Source organism: Scyliorhinus torazame, chromosome 2 (assembly GCF_047496885.1).
Source record: "Scyliorhinus torazame isolate Kashiwa2021f chromosome 2, sScyTor2.1, whole genome shotgun sequence".
Lineage (NCBI taxonomy): Eukaryota > Metazoa > Chordata > Chondrichthyes > Carcharhiniformes > Scyliorhinidae > Scyliorhinus > Scyliorhinus torazame.
In genome coordinates this window covers 150,996,352-151,009,427 of record NC_092708.1, presented here as the reverse complement: position 1 = coordinate 151,009,427, position 13,076 = coordinate 150,996,352, and positions in this window count along the sequence as shown.

Genomic DNA, 13,076 nt, shown 5'->3' with positions numbered 1-13,076 from the left:
GTCTGCTTTCAAAGCCAATGGGGTTACGGGGTGTAATTGATAATATGGAAAGATGTGTCATTTGAAGCATGGAAGTCTGGCAATATCTGGTCTGAGAGAAACATGAGAGAATGTAGGGAAAGATCCCATGAAGGGTTAACAGCAGCTGCAAAGAGCAGGATTATAAAATGCAGATTCTTTCTCCCAAACAGGATTTTTGTATGAAGCTAAAAACAATGGTTCACACCTTCATTGAAATTAACTATCTTAGTAAGCGTCTGGAAAAGCATGGATGAGGGTTTCAGTTGAGCTAGGTGATAAATGTAAACCTTTCAAGTTACAACAAAGTGGATTTTTAGCATTACGCTAAAAGCAATGATTCACACCTTCATTGAAGTAAAATCAGCAGATAGAAAAGAATGACTAGGGAGGCAAATATATAGGTGTGAAATTCTGCTGACATCAGGTAAATTAAAAGAAAAGTAGAAAAATTCAGATTAAAGGTACCTTTTACAATCCAAGGGAAATAAAAGTTACTTTACAATAAAGTCATAAAAACTTAATAATTGTTCAAAAATATATAAACCTCAAGAAAGGGGACAGCCAGCAGAGCCAGCTCTCACAGCTTGGTACATGGGAATGATAGGACATAGCAACGAGCTCACCAGCGAATATATCTAAAGAAGACCAGATTTTAAAAAGAAGATTGATTGTCAAGTTGGGTCTGAAGGTCCCTTCAACCAACCAGAAGGATCCAGAAGCAAGATCTTTTTACTTTTCTGTAAAGACAGTGATTGCATCTTTTAAAAATTATATATATATAATAATAAAATAACTTAAAAGTTTTAACCTGAAACAGTGGTTATTAGCCTACTTTACGTACTTAGCAATGCAGGACCCAGGATATCAATGCTACAAAGGAGTAAGTAGGTAAAATTCTTCCCTGAATGTATGGGTTATACCGGGGGACAACTTGAAAATATAATTTGACCTGAATAGCACCCACTGAAGCCTGCATCGGAGTCAGGGAGTGAGAATCCCTGTTCACCATTTAGAATATCGACCCTTTTTGGTATAGGGGGAATTCTAAGAATAGTGGTGAGTTTTTAACTTCATGGCGCCCAACGTGGGGCCCTAGAATATTAGAAGTTTCTAGGTAAAGCGAGGCTAGAATATTAGAAGTTTCTAGTTAAGCAGAGTGGGGGCTAGAATATTAGAAATTTCTAGTTCCCAAACAACGGTTAGAATATTAGAAGTTTCTAACTGGCACAAAGGCTAGGATATTAGAAGTTTCTAGTCTATGTGTGAGTCAAACTTTACCTGCTGAGTTTAGTTTGGAAAGTCATGTGTGATTGACTTTTGTAAGGATATCCTGTGGATCGAGGGGGACATAAAACTCAGGTTGGGTGTGAAAATCAGTAGACTAGAAGATACTGACGCTGAGAAAAAGTCTGCAAGACATCTTGGTGACAGCGCTAAAAGTCTTGCATCCATTACTGGTAAATGGAGGCCAAAAAATAAATCATCCTTAGAGTGAGGCAGATTGTGAGGAACATCCTAGAGAAATAGGGGACGCCTAGAAACCTTTATAGACCAATAACCAATCGACCCTTAACTAAAACAGGAAGATAGTGCCTTAGTTAGCCTTGGATAGGGCCCAGAAAGGGTACTTATCCTTAATTTCAGAGTACACCTGAAAGGGACAACCAGGAACAGAAGTTGGATATCAGAAAAATGGCAATTAGGGTAATTCCCTTGCCCTGGAATACAGTCAAGAGAGATGAAGCAATGAAACAAGAATTGAAGAAATTAAAAGACTTTAAAAATCCTGGAAGAGAGAGACGTATCAAGTTGGAGACGTCGCCTTCTTTGTTAGAGTGCCAAAAGCCCTGCAATATAGAGATCCAGTTGGGATTCTTAAAGCACTTTGTAAATTTGCATTCGAAAAACAAGCTGAATCACTAATTTTGTTCGGACACAGACAGAAGCATGCAGCTGCTCAAGTGGGTAAAGTGTGCTCCAAACTGGTTAAAATCATGGACGAAGAAAACATGAAGGAAATAATACAGATTCCTAGTGAACACAAAAGTAAGTCTGAAGTGGCAAAAGAATATACAAAACGGCTGCAGAAAAATTAAGCTTTAGAAATGGAAAATGATGAGGAATCAGTCCTAGAATCAGATAGCACAGTAAAAACAGTAGGGTTTCAAACAAATGCGCCAAGTAAAATCGAAGATGAATGGGAGCAGACAAGACTTATACAAAAATTGTACGTAGGAGGAAAGCAGATCCACTTAGTGGAAGGGGATTTTACAAATGCCCAAAAGGAAGTACAAGATAATCCTTCCAATAGAAAGGGGAAATTAGGGGCAGGAATTTCAGGGGTATTGGCTCATAGATACAATCCGGAGTTACAGCTAAAAATGGATGAGGAGGTAGTTCTAAGAGGAGAATTTAAAGAAGGGATAGCTAGAGCCACCACTCTGAGCCATGGGACAAAGATTATATATGTGGTATCACTAAACAATTCCGGACAGCAGTATTGTATGATGGATGAGACAGAAGTAAATCAAGCGAACATGGAAGGAATCCTGAGACACAGTGTAGGGAGAGATGTTGATATGACATTATTAGGAGACAGAATATTCAAAATAACTCAAGGGAATCTCTGAGAGCAATAATAAAAACATGTGCATTAACCCCTCCAGCTAGGGCAGGTCAGATAATAAGGATTTGCGAGAGCAATGGACACAAGTCCTTTTAGACACAGCAGGAACAAGACAGCAATTTGAATTTCAATTCAACGAAGTGCCAGCACCCCTGTCAGAGACAGAAAAAACACGTCCCAGTCCCTCAGATAACCAAGGGATTTCGGACCCCTTTGAAAATTTCCCAAAGGGATACCATTCTCAATACCCAGATTGAAGTCAGTTTTGGGAAGAAAATTGGCATAGGAACACACAAAGAAGGAGCTTTTATAGATAATTTTTTTGAAACACAAGAAAGTGAAGAGGAACAAAGCCTAGTTGGGATTATTGCGCCTTCTGCGCTGGGACAGGAAGAATCCTCATCCTCATCAGAGAATGAGGAAATATTAAAACCAAGGAAAAGAAAAGGGAATAGAAAAAATTCTAAACCATTAGAAATAGGGGATTATAGTGATTACTGGAAACAACAACAACCTTCCACTTAGCGACCAATAAATAAGGATTTACCGTATTATATGTATAATCCAAAGGCAAAAATGGTACACCACAGAGATCAGGAAGGATGGGAAAGAGGGGTTATATCTAGGGGACTTAAAATAGGAGGAATATTAGAAGGAAGTCAACAAATTGATTCTACAAAATTACTGGGATTACCAAACGTTACCCTCAAAGCTAAAATTTGGCAAATGAGCAAAGGGTATGATACTTTCGGAAGAGCCATGAGTAGAGTAAGGAACAGCACAGAAACACAAGGCCAGATAATAGCAGCGTTAAGACCACAAGAAAGGATACAGAATCTTCCAAGACCCCGAATAACTGCACCTACTCCCATAGATAGGGTAAGTTTTGCTCCACGGGATAGCCAAGTACCAATTGCAATGTTCAATGAATATATAGAACCGGTGGAAGATTTTGTACAACAGGGTACCCCCTATCTTGAAGAAGAACCGGTACAACGACAAATACATTTCTCAGAATATAGGAAACCAGATAGAAGTGCCCCTTTAAGAATGCCGTGCCCCAGAAGTGAGAAAGTAGTTCAGTCATTTACACCAGGTCCAGAGGAAGGACAGGGAGGTATAGTACCGTATAAAATAGTAGCAGCAGTAATGAAGACAGCAGGCCCAAAGAAACATGGTGAGAGTAGAATTGAGTATTCACAGAGGGTAAAACAGTTAGCGAAGAAAATGGGGGCATCAGGAGAATCCACCAAATTGATTGATTTACATACAGTGGGAGAAATAGTTACAGGCGAAGTCTCAGATTTAATAAATGAGTTAGATTTGGGAAATGAGAGCGCTAAATTAATGAAAGAAATGACAGAGGCAGCATATGCAGGGGAACACCTCACAACATATGTCGACCGAATATATGAGGTTAATAAGGAAGAGGGGGCCAATGTAGTCAGATTCCTGAGGGAATTAGGACCCAAGATTCCAGGAGGGAATAGCTTCTCAACAATACTGCTAACAACCCCCAGAAAAGAAATAGGAAGAGAACTGGTCAAATTTGATTTGGCAGGCAAAGCAATTAAGGATAAACAAACAAAAGGGGAACAAGGAGCAGCAGCTGCCCAAAATAATGTTTCAACACAAAATGCTCAGACCAGACCACCGAATCGACAGATACCCGACAGAACGGGACAAAATCTAGCCCAACCAGCAATGCCACAACACGGGTATAATCTGCGGTCACAAGGACCACCCCCACCACAAAATCTAAATTACTTACCAAGGGAACAATTCCTAGCCCTCAGTCGGGAGGAAAGAGACAGATTAATTGAGGATAGGAGAAGAAGAGCAGCTGGTCAGGGGGGAGGATTGAGTAAGGTAGATATCAACCAAGAGAAAAGTATTTTAAATGACGAGGCTTGGAAGAAGATGGAAGAAGTGTTAATGGGAGTAAACCTAGCGATAGGAAAGAATGACATAGGTTTAATTAGCCAGCGGTTCCAACACACAATACACGGAGGACAACACAGACCACAAAAACAGTATCCTTTGACCCGAGGAGCTAAGAGCGAGCTGGAGATAACAATCAAGGAATTAGAGCAGCAGGGGATTATTCAAGAGGTCACATATGCCTCGACAAATAGTCCAATTCAAGTAGTAAGTAAACCAGATGGTACATTTAGGATGGTAACAAATTACAAAGCTCTAAATAAAGTCACCAAAAAGGATAAGAGATATTTGATAAACCACAAACTGCCTTAGAGCAAGTCGCGAGAAAAACTTACTTAACTAGTACAGATCTGGCGAATGGATTCTGGAGTGTTCCATTAGACACAGACAGCAGGGAGAAAACAGCATTCACCTTCGGAACTAAGCATTACGTATATTGTAGACTGCCACAGGGATATGTTAATTCTCCGAATCACTTTCAGGCCATAGTCAGGGAACTGATTAAAGATGATTTGGCTGTAGTATATATCGATGATGTATTAATTGGAGATGACGATCAGGACAAACATGTGGAAAGAGTGGCCAGGATTATTAAGACACTTAGTGAAGCAGGCTTGAAAAGAGGACTAAAGAAATGTCAAATTGGGAGAAGCGAAGTCAACTATTTAGGTTATTCACTATCGAAGGAAGGTAGAGAGGCCAGTATTGAAATGAGGAAGAAGGTAGCTGAAATGACTGCGCCCGTTTCGAGAAAAGGGGTTCAAAAAGTAATGGGAATATTGGGATATTTAAGGCCAGTAGTGAAGGACTTTAGTGTTTATGCTAAACCCATTTATGAAACGTTGAAAGTGGATTTTATTTGGACCAGCGAGACCCAGAGGGGGTTAGATCAGTTAAAGACAGCAGTTGCAATATCGGGACCATTAGTTGGGAGACAAAAAGAGGATGATTTATGCATTAAATTAGACACATATAAAAATGGATATGGTATGGTGCTCGCTAATCATAGCAATCAGACACCTATCGAACATCTGACAGGAAACTGGTCGAGAGCTGAACAAAAATTTTCAGACATCGAGAAGTGTCTGGCAGCTATAACAAAAAGAATAGCAGTGATAGAAAACTTGTCGGTTGGTAAGAAAATTTATGTCACAACTGAGTTTTTGGAATTAAAGGAGCTAACCAAGAGACAGATTTGCCAGCAAGGGGCAAATACAGCTCGATGGGAAAGATGGGAAACCATTCTTCTAAACCCTGACTTAATGTTTATTCATAACATTAAAAAGGGACAGAAACTTGATGAACCAGTTAGTAAAACGGAGTTGGTAAATGTTTGGGTATTATATACTGATGGTAGTAAAGTCAAGGAGGACGAAGAACAAGCCAGATGGGCATTAATGTTTTAAAATTCAGGAAAGAAAGTAGTGGAAGAACAGGGAATAATCATTGGGTCAGCTCAGACAGCTGAGTTAGAGGGAGTATTGCAAGGGTTAAAGGAGTGTCAGCAGAGAAAACTGCAGGAAGTAACCATTGTAACCGATAGCTTTTTCGTTCCGCAAGGATTGGAGAAAGAATTGAAGTTTTGGAAACTAAACGGTTGGACGAATGGTAGAAATAAACTACTGGAACAGAAAGAACAGTGGGAAGAGCTAGATAAAATTTTAGCAGATATGGAAATTCAGACAATTCAGCAAAAAGCACACACAAAAGGAACTGGGGAACTGTGTAAGGGGAATCAGGAAGTGGATGAATTAGCCAGACTTAGAACGATAACCTTGGGGACTCTTGGGAACACAGCGGCCGACCTTCAAATGGTAATTAAGCAAATACATGAAGCCACGGGGCATGGAGGTCATGTTGTAGTCGCAAGGGAGTTGAAAAAGTTAGGAATTAAAATAGCCTATTGGAGACAACACTTAACGGCAGTCAGGAGAAAATGTGAAAGATGTATGGCCTGTGGAGGACAGAGAGGGAATAAAACATATGGGAGCATAAAAGCTGAGAAACTAATGCAAGAATGGTCATTAGATTATGCAGAACCACCTTTTCCTAGAAGCAGCAAAGATAATTTGTACTTTTTAATCAAAATGGGAGAAATTGACCTTAGAGCAACCAGCAAAGCAAATGGAGCCACTTCCAAAAAGGTATGGGCAGAAATGATTACCTCAAGAGGTAGACCAGAATCGATCCGGATGGACAATGTGTCGCACTTTAGAAATAATACCGTAATTAACTTTTGTGCTGAGAGGGATAACAATCAATTGGGCTGTGAAATATGCGCCTGAGAGTAATGGAATGGCTGAGAGGTCTGTAAGAAAAGTAAAGGATTGGATCGTAAAGAATCAGAATGATAAAGGCTGGGATAAAGACATTGAGAGAATAGTATTTGATCTTAATAGTAATCTCGGAACCTCTGTCTCCCAGGGACAAGGGGACCCAAGTGAATCTGGAAATTATCAAGTAGGAGAGGAAGTGTGGGTGAAGCTACCAACTAAGGCTGCAGGGAAAATAATCAGCGAAGCTGTAAAATGTAAAGACAAGATTGTTCAGAATCTGGGTAAACATACAGTTGAATTAGAGAAGCATGGTATCTGGAGCAAAAGAAATTGTATCACAATTAAAACACATGACCCAATTGGTGGGAAGACAGTGAATTCAAACCCGTTAGCAGCATTGATTGGACAGATGATAAAGTTTAAATGTCATGTTTGGAACTTACCTTCATAAAAATCTGGTCATAATCAAAATAAAGTAATTAAAGTAAATGCAGTAGCAATACCCGGAATGTATCAGGGTAAGGTTTCGACCAGATTGGATCACTGAGTGAGCAAAAGATGAGTTTGAGATTCTTCGAATCTCACTCAGGGGTGCAATGACAGAAGGAGGAGGCTTACAGGCCTTAATTGTATGAAGTACATCAATGATAAGGAAAATAAACCAGTTCAAAAAGAAAAAGGAAAGAAATGGTAGCTAAAGAAATCCGGAGGTCCTGGAGAGGGCACTTCTGGGCTACCCAAACGAAAATAGAAAGTACAAATTAAAGATTCAGGCCCTCTCCACCCTTGACCTGTTCATTTGATTTTTCAGATGGAAAAAATAAATAACAGACAAACCAGTTCACAAGAAGGAAGAGAACTACACTCCAGAGAAGAATGCTTTAGACAGTATTGGGGGGAAACTAATGATACAATTGGCTACATATTTGAGGGAATTAAATGACAGAGCCCGGAGGAAAACTTTATGGGTTAGAAACAAATCAAAATATCAAATTATTACTGAACAGTGAAACCTCCGGTCAGACATCTCTAACTGGACATCAGCTGATGGATGATCTGCAGTCTCCACGGGGTATGTACTATGCGGTGGAGTTATTAAGGATCTCGGCAGACAGCAGTGACTGACGAGGAACCCCAACATGATAAATGACAATAGTTTACAAATTTTTGTAGTTTGATGCCACGGCGGGAAAATTATTACCATTGCAGCAAACAATATTGCATTGAAGAGCTCTAATAGTTATTAAAGAAGAAATGTCATGTAAATTGTTAGGGACTGTTATGTATGATAATAGGGGTATGTGTGCCGTTCGAGAACTTGATCAGCATTTCTAAACTGTGTGAATGTTTTAATAGAGGGGAAATAGTGGTAGTTTAGTGTGTTTTCTTGATTTAACTGCATAGAACATCACAAATAATATTGATGTTGTTAACATGCCATATTTAGTATGTAATAACTATTGGTCCCAAAGCCATGAAGGGATGTGTCAATATTGTACTTTAGTTTTAGTATTGAAATTGTGATAGCAGTTGCAAATATGTAAAGTTGTAATACACGGTCTATTTGTGTGGTTAGGTAATGAGTAATGTATTAAGGCAAGACTTAATGTTTTTTTTAACTGTATATTTAACAATAGGGAGAATTTATTTGGAAAAAGTGACAGTTCGATGTGGTTTTGTGAATACTGTTGGCATATTATGTTGCAAATATTGTAATGGAAAATATACACTTTCATGTTGTAAGGGAAATGATAACAGACGAAAGGGATTTGAAGGAAATTTGTCAGGAAGATATTCTCTCATGTACACCAGGGGCTGGCAGACAAACATGGTTTGGGACAATATTAGACATTAATGTGGAGAAGTCAGGGATAGAAGCAGGATCAATTGAACCTTTTAAATTAATGAAGCAAGGGAATCAGTGGGTGGTACATGATATCATAATTTACCATTCCAATGAGAAACGGAAAGCAGTTTGGATGACGGAAAAATGGGACACTAAACAGCCAGTGATGGACAAAAGACCTTTTTGGTTACTGATGGACTGAGTTGTGTGCTGTCTCTAAGGGACATGAGGAAGCTTTTACGGTGCTGCTACCCCAAAGAAGTAAAATGCTTTGGAGGTAGTGGAACACACGGATATAGCTATTGTGATACCTTCCTGAGCAGCTGCAGCTATGGTTCACGGTAATTGGACTTGAGGAAAGAACAAAAAAAGACTCTTATCGACACTGGTCTGTGATATGGATACATTTACAAATTGATTTTGGTGCACAATTTAAAATCACAACATGTACATACAAATGAGAAAGATCGGCGATAAATGTTAGTCAGTACAATTAGATGGGGGGATAATTGACCAAATGATATAATTCTGTTTCAAATGTCAAGATGGGATGTAATTGATAATATGGAAAGATGTGTCATTTGAAGCATGGAAGTCTGGCAATATCTGGTCTGAGAGAAACATGAGAGAATGTAGGGAAAGATCCCACGAAGGGTTAACAGCAGCTGCAAAGAGCAGGATTCTAAAATGCAGATTCTTTCTCCCAAACAGAATTTTTGTATGAAGCTAAAAACAATGTTTCACACCTTCATTGAAATTAACTGTCTTAATAAGCATCTGGAAAAGGTTGAATGAGGGTTTCAGTTGAGCTAGGTGATAAATGTAAACCCTTCAAGTTATAACCAAGTGGATTTTTAGCATTACGCTAAAAGCAACGATTCACACCTTCATTGAAGTAAAATCAGCAGATAGAAAAGAATGACTAGGGAGGCAAATACATAGGTGTGAAATTCTGCTGACATCAGGTAAATTAAAAGAAAATTGGAGACTATCAGTCTACGAGAAACATAACTAAAGCTAAAATCAAAGTCAAAATTATGAGCTGGGGACACAATTGGAAAATAAAACTATAGAAGTGACAGGGACCAAGATTCACACCCCTCTTGAAATCAAAGCATTTTGAACATCACAGAGGACAATGTAATCAGATCTGAGGGCTGAGGCCATGCCCAAAATGAATACTTGGTCGTGTTAGAAAAAATCAGATTAAAGGTACCTTTTACAATCCAAGGGAAATAAAAGTTACTTTACAATAAAGTCATAAAAACTTAATAACTGTTAGAAAAATATCTAAACCCGAAGAAGGGGACAGCCAGCAGAGCCAGCTCTCACAGCTCGGTACATGGGAAAGATAGGACATAGCAACCGAGCTCACCAGCGAATACATCTAAAGAAGACCAGATTTTAAAAAGAAGATTGATTGTCAAGTTGGGCTTGAAGGTCCCTTCAACCAACCAGAAGTATCCAGAAGCAGGATCTTTTTACTTTTCTGTAAAGACAGTGATTGCATCTTTTAAAAAGATAAAAATATATAATAAAATAACTTAAAAGTTTTAACCTGAAACAGTGGTTATTAGTCTACTTTCCTTACTTAGCAACGCAGGACCCAGGATATCAATGCTACTAAGGGGTAAGTAGGTAAAATTCTTCGGTGAAAGTATGGGTTATACCGGGGATAACTTGAAAATATAGTTTGACCTGAATAGCACCCACCGAATCCTGCATCGGAGTCAGGGAGCGAGAATCCCTGTTCACCATTTAGAATATCGGCCCTTTTTGGTATAGGGGGAATTCTAAGAATAGTGGTTTTAACTTCAGGGGATAGGGTGGAGGTGTGGGCTTGAGTGCGGTGCTCTTTCCTAAGGGCTGGTGCAGATTCGATGGGCCAAATGGCCTCCTTCTGCACTGTAAATTCTATGAGAGAAGTCTGGAAAGAGTTGAGAGAATCAATTCCCATTGGAGGAAGGGCCTAGAACCAGAGCACATCGATTGAGGTGACTGGCAAAAGAACCAATGGCAACTTCAGAAATGTGTTATGCAGAAAGAATTTTCATTTATGTAGCATCTTTCATGACCTCAGGATTCCCCAAAGACAATGAAGTACTTTTTATTTGTGTGGTGTGGGTGTTGCTGGTAAAGGCAGCATTTATTTCCCATCCCTAATTGCTCTGGAAAAGATGGTAGTGAGTCGCTTACTTGACAAATGAGCGGTTTAATTGATATGGTTTAATGGACCATATCAAAAGGCAATTAAGAGCCACCCATATTGCTGTTGGTCTGGAACAGTAATGGGCAAACTAGGATAGTGAATGGGCCAGGCCACATGAGTGGCTCTCCTTCATCTCAGTGGGCCACCAGATTGAAATTAGGCATGTTCACTAACTATGACCCTTGAAGAAGATACATTTAATACACGGTACTCCTTCTCCCGACATCCAAGCAGACACTTAAGTGTGAGAATCCGGTTAAGAAGGTTGTGCAATGCTGGTCCGAGCCAATAGAAGAGCTCCGAGACAACTGCTTGGAGTCAGTGGATTGGTCCATATTCAAGAACTCAGCGGCTAACCTAAACGGCTATGCCACCACCATCACAGACTTTATCAGGAAGTGTGTAGAAGATTGCGTGCCAAAGAAGGTAGTATGTACCAGAAACCATGGTTTGATCATGAGATTCATACCCGACTGAAGGCCAGGTCTGAGGCATTCAAGACAGGCGACCCTGACCTATACAAGATATCCAGGTACGACCTCTGCAAAGTCATCAGGGATGCCAAGAGACAAATCAGACCAAACTAGAGGCACAGACGAATGACACAGACTCTCGCCAGTTGTGGCAAGGCTTAAACAACATAACGGGCTACAAAGCAAAGCTGAGTAAAATCTCGGCAGCAGCGCACCCCTCCCTGATGAACTCAATGCATTCTATGCTCGTTTCAAGCAGGAAACCAACAAACCGTTGTCAACTGCCCAGCAGCCTCGGACACACCCATACCCACTGTCACAGCTTCCGAAGTCAGATGGCTTTCTTGAAAGTGAACCCTCGGAAAGCAACGGGTCCTGATGGAGTCCCTGGTCGTGCACTCAGATCCTGCGCGGACCAACTGGCAGGTGTGTTCGCAGACATCTTCAACCTCTCACTACTCCGTTCTGAGGTTCCCACCTGCAAGGAGACCACCATCATACCAGTGCCAAAGAAGAACCTGGCAACGTGCCTCAACAATTACCGGTGGCCTTGACATCTATCATTATGAAGTGTTTCGAGAGGTTGGTCATGAGACACATCAACTCAATACTCCCAGAATGCCTTGATTCACTGCAATTCACATACCACCACAACCGGTCCACAGCAGACGCCATCTCCCTGGCCCTACACTCATCCCTGGAGCATCTCACCAACAAGGACTCCTACGTCAGACTCCCATACATTGACTACAGCTCCACCTTCAACACCATAATCCCATCCAAGCTCATATCAAAATTCCAAAACCTAGGACTTAGTTGCACCCTCTGAAAATGGATCCTCGATTTCCTGATCCATAGACCACAATCAGTAAGGATAAAGAATGACACCTCCTTCACGATAGTCCTCGGTACTGGGGCCCCACAATGTTGCGTACTTAACCCCCTACTATACTTCCTATACACACATAACTGTGTGGTAAAATCTGGCTCCAACTTCATCTACAAGTTTGCTGATGACCCGATCATAGTGGGTCAGATCTCAAGCAACGATGAGTCACAGTACAGGAGGGAGATAGAGAACCTAGTGGTGTGGTGTAACGATTAGAATCTCTCCCTCAACGTCAGCAGAATTAAGGAGCTTTGGAAGCAAAGTATCGTACACACCCCTGTCTGCATCAATGGTGACGAGGTGGAGATGGTTAGCAGCTTCAAATTCCTAGGTGTGCACATCACCAACAATCTGTCCTGGTCCACCCACGTTGGCGCTACCACCAAGAAAGCACAACAGCACCTATACTTCCTCAGGAAACTAAGGAAATTCGACTTGTCCACATTGACTCTTAGCAATTTTTACAGATGCACCATAGAAAGCATCCTATCTGGCTGCATCACAGCCTGGTATGGCAACTGTCGGTCCAAGACCGGAAGAAATTATAGAAAGTCGTGAACACAGCCCAGTCCATCACACGAAACCGCCTCCCATCCATTGACTCTGTCTACACCTCCCGCTGCCTGGGGAAAGCGGGCAACATAATCAAAGACCCCTCCCACTCGGGTTATTCTCTCTTAAAAAATCTTCCATCGAGCAGGAGATGCAAAAGTCTGAGAACACGCACTAACAGGTTCAAAAACAGCGTCTTCCCCGCTGTTATCAAACTCCTGAATGACCCTCATGTGGACTGAA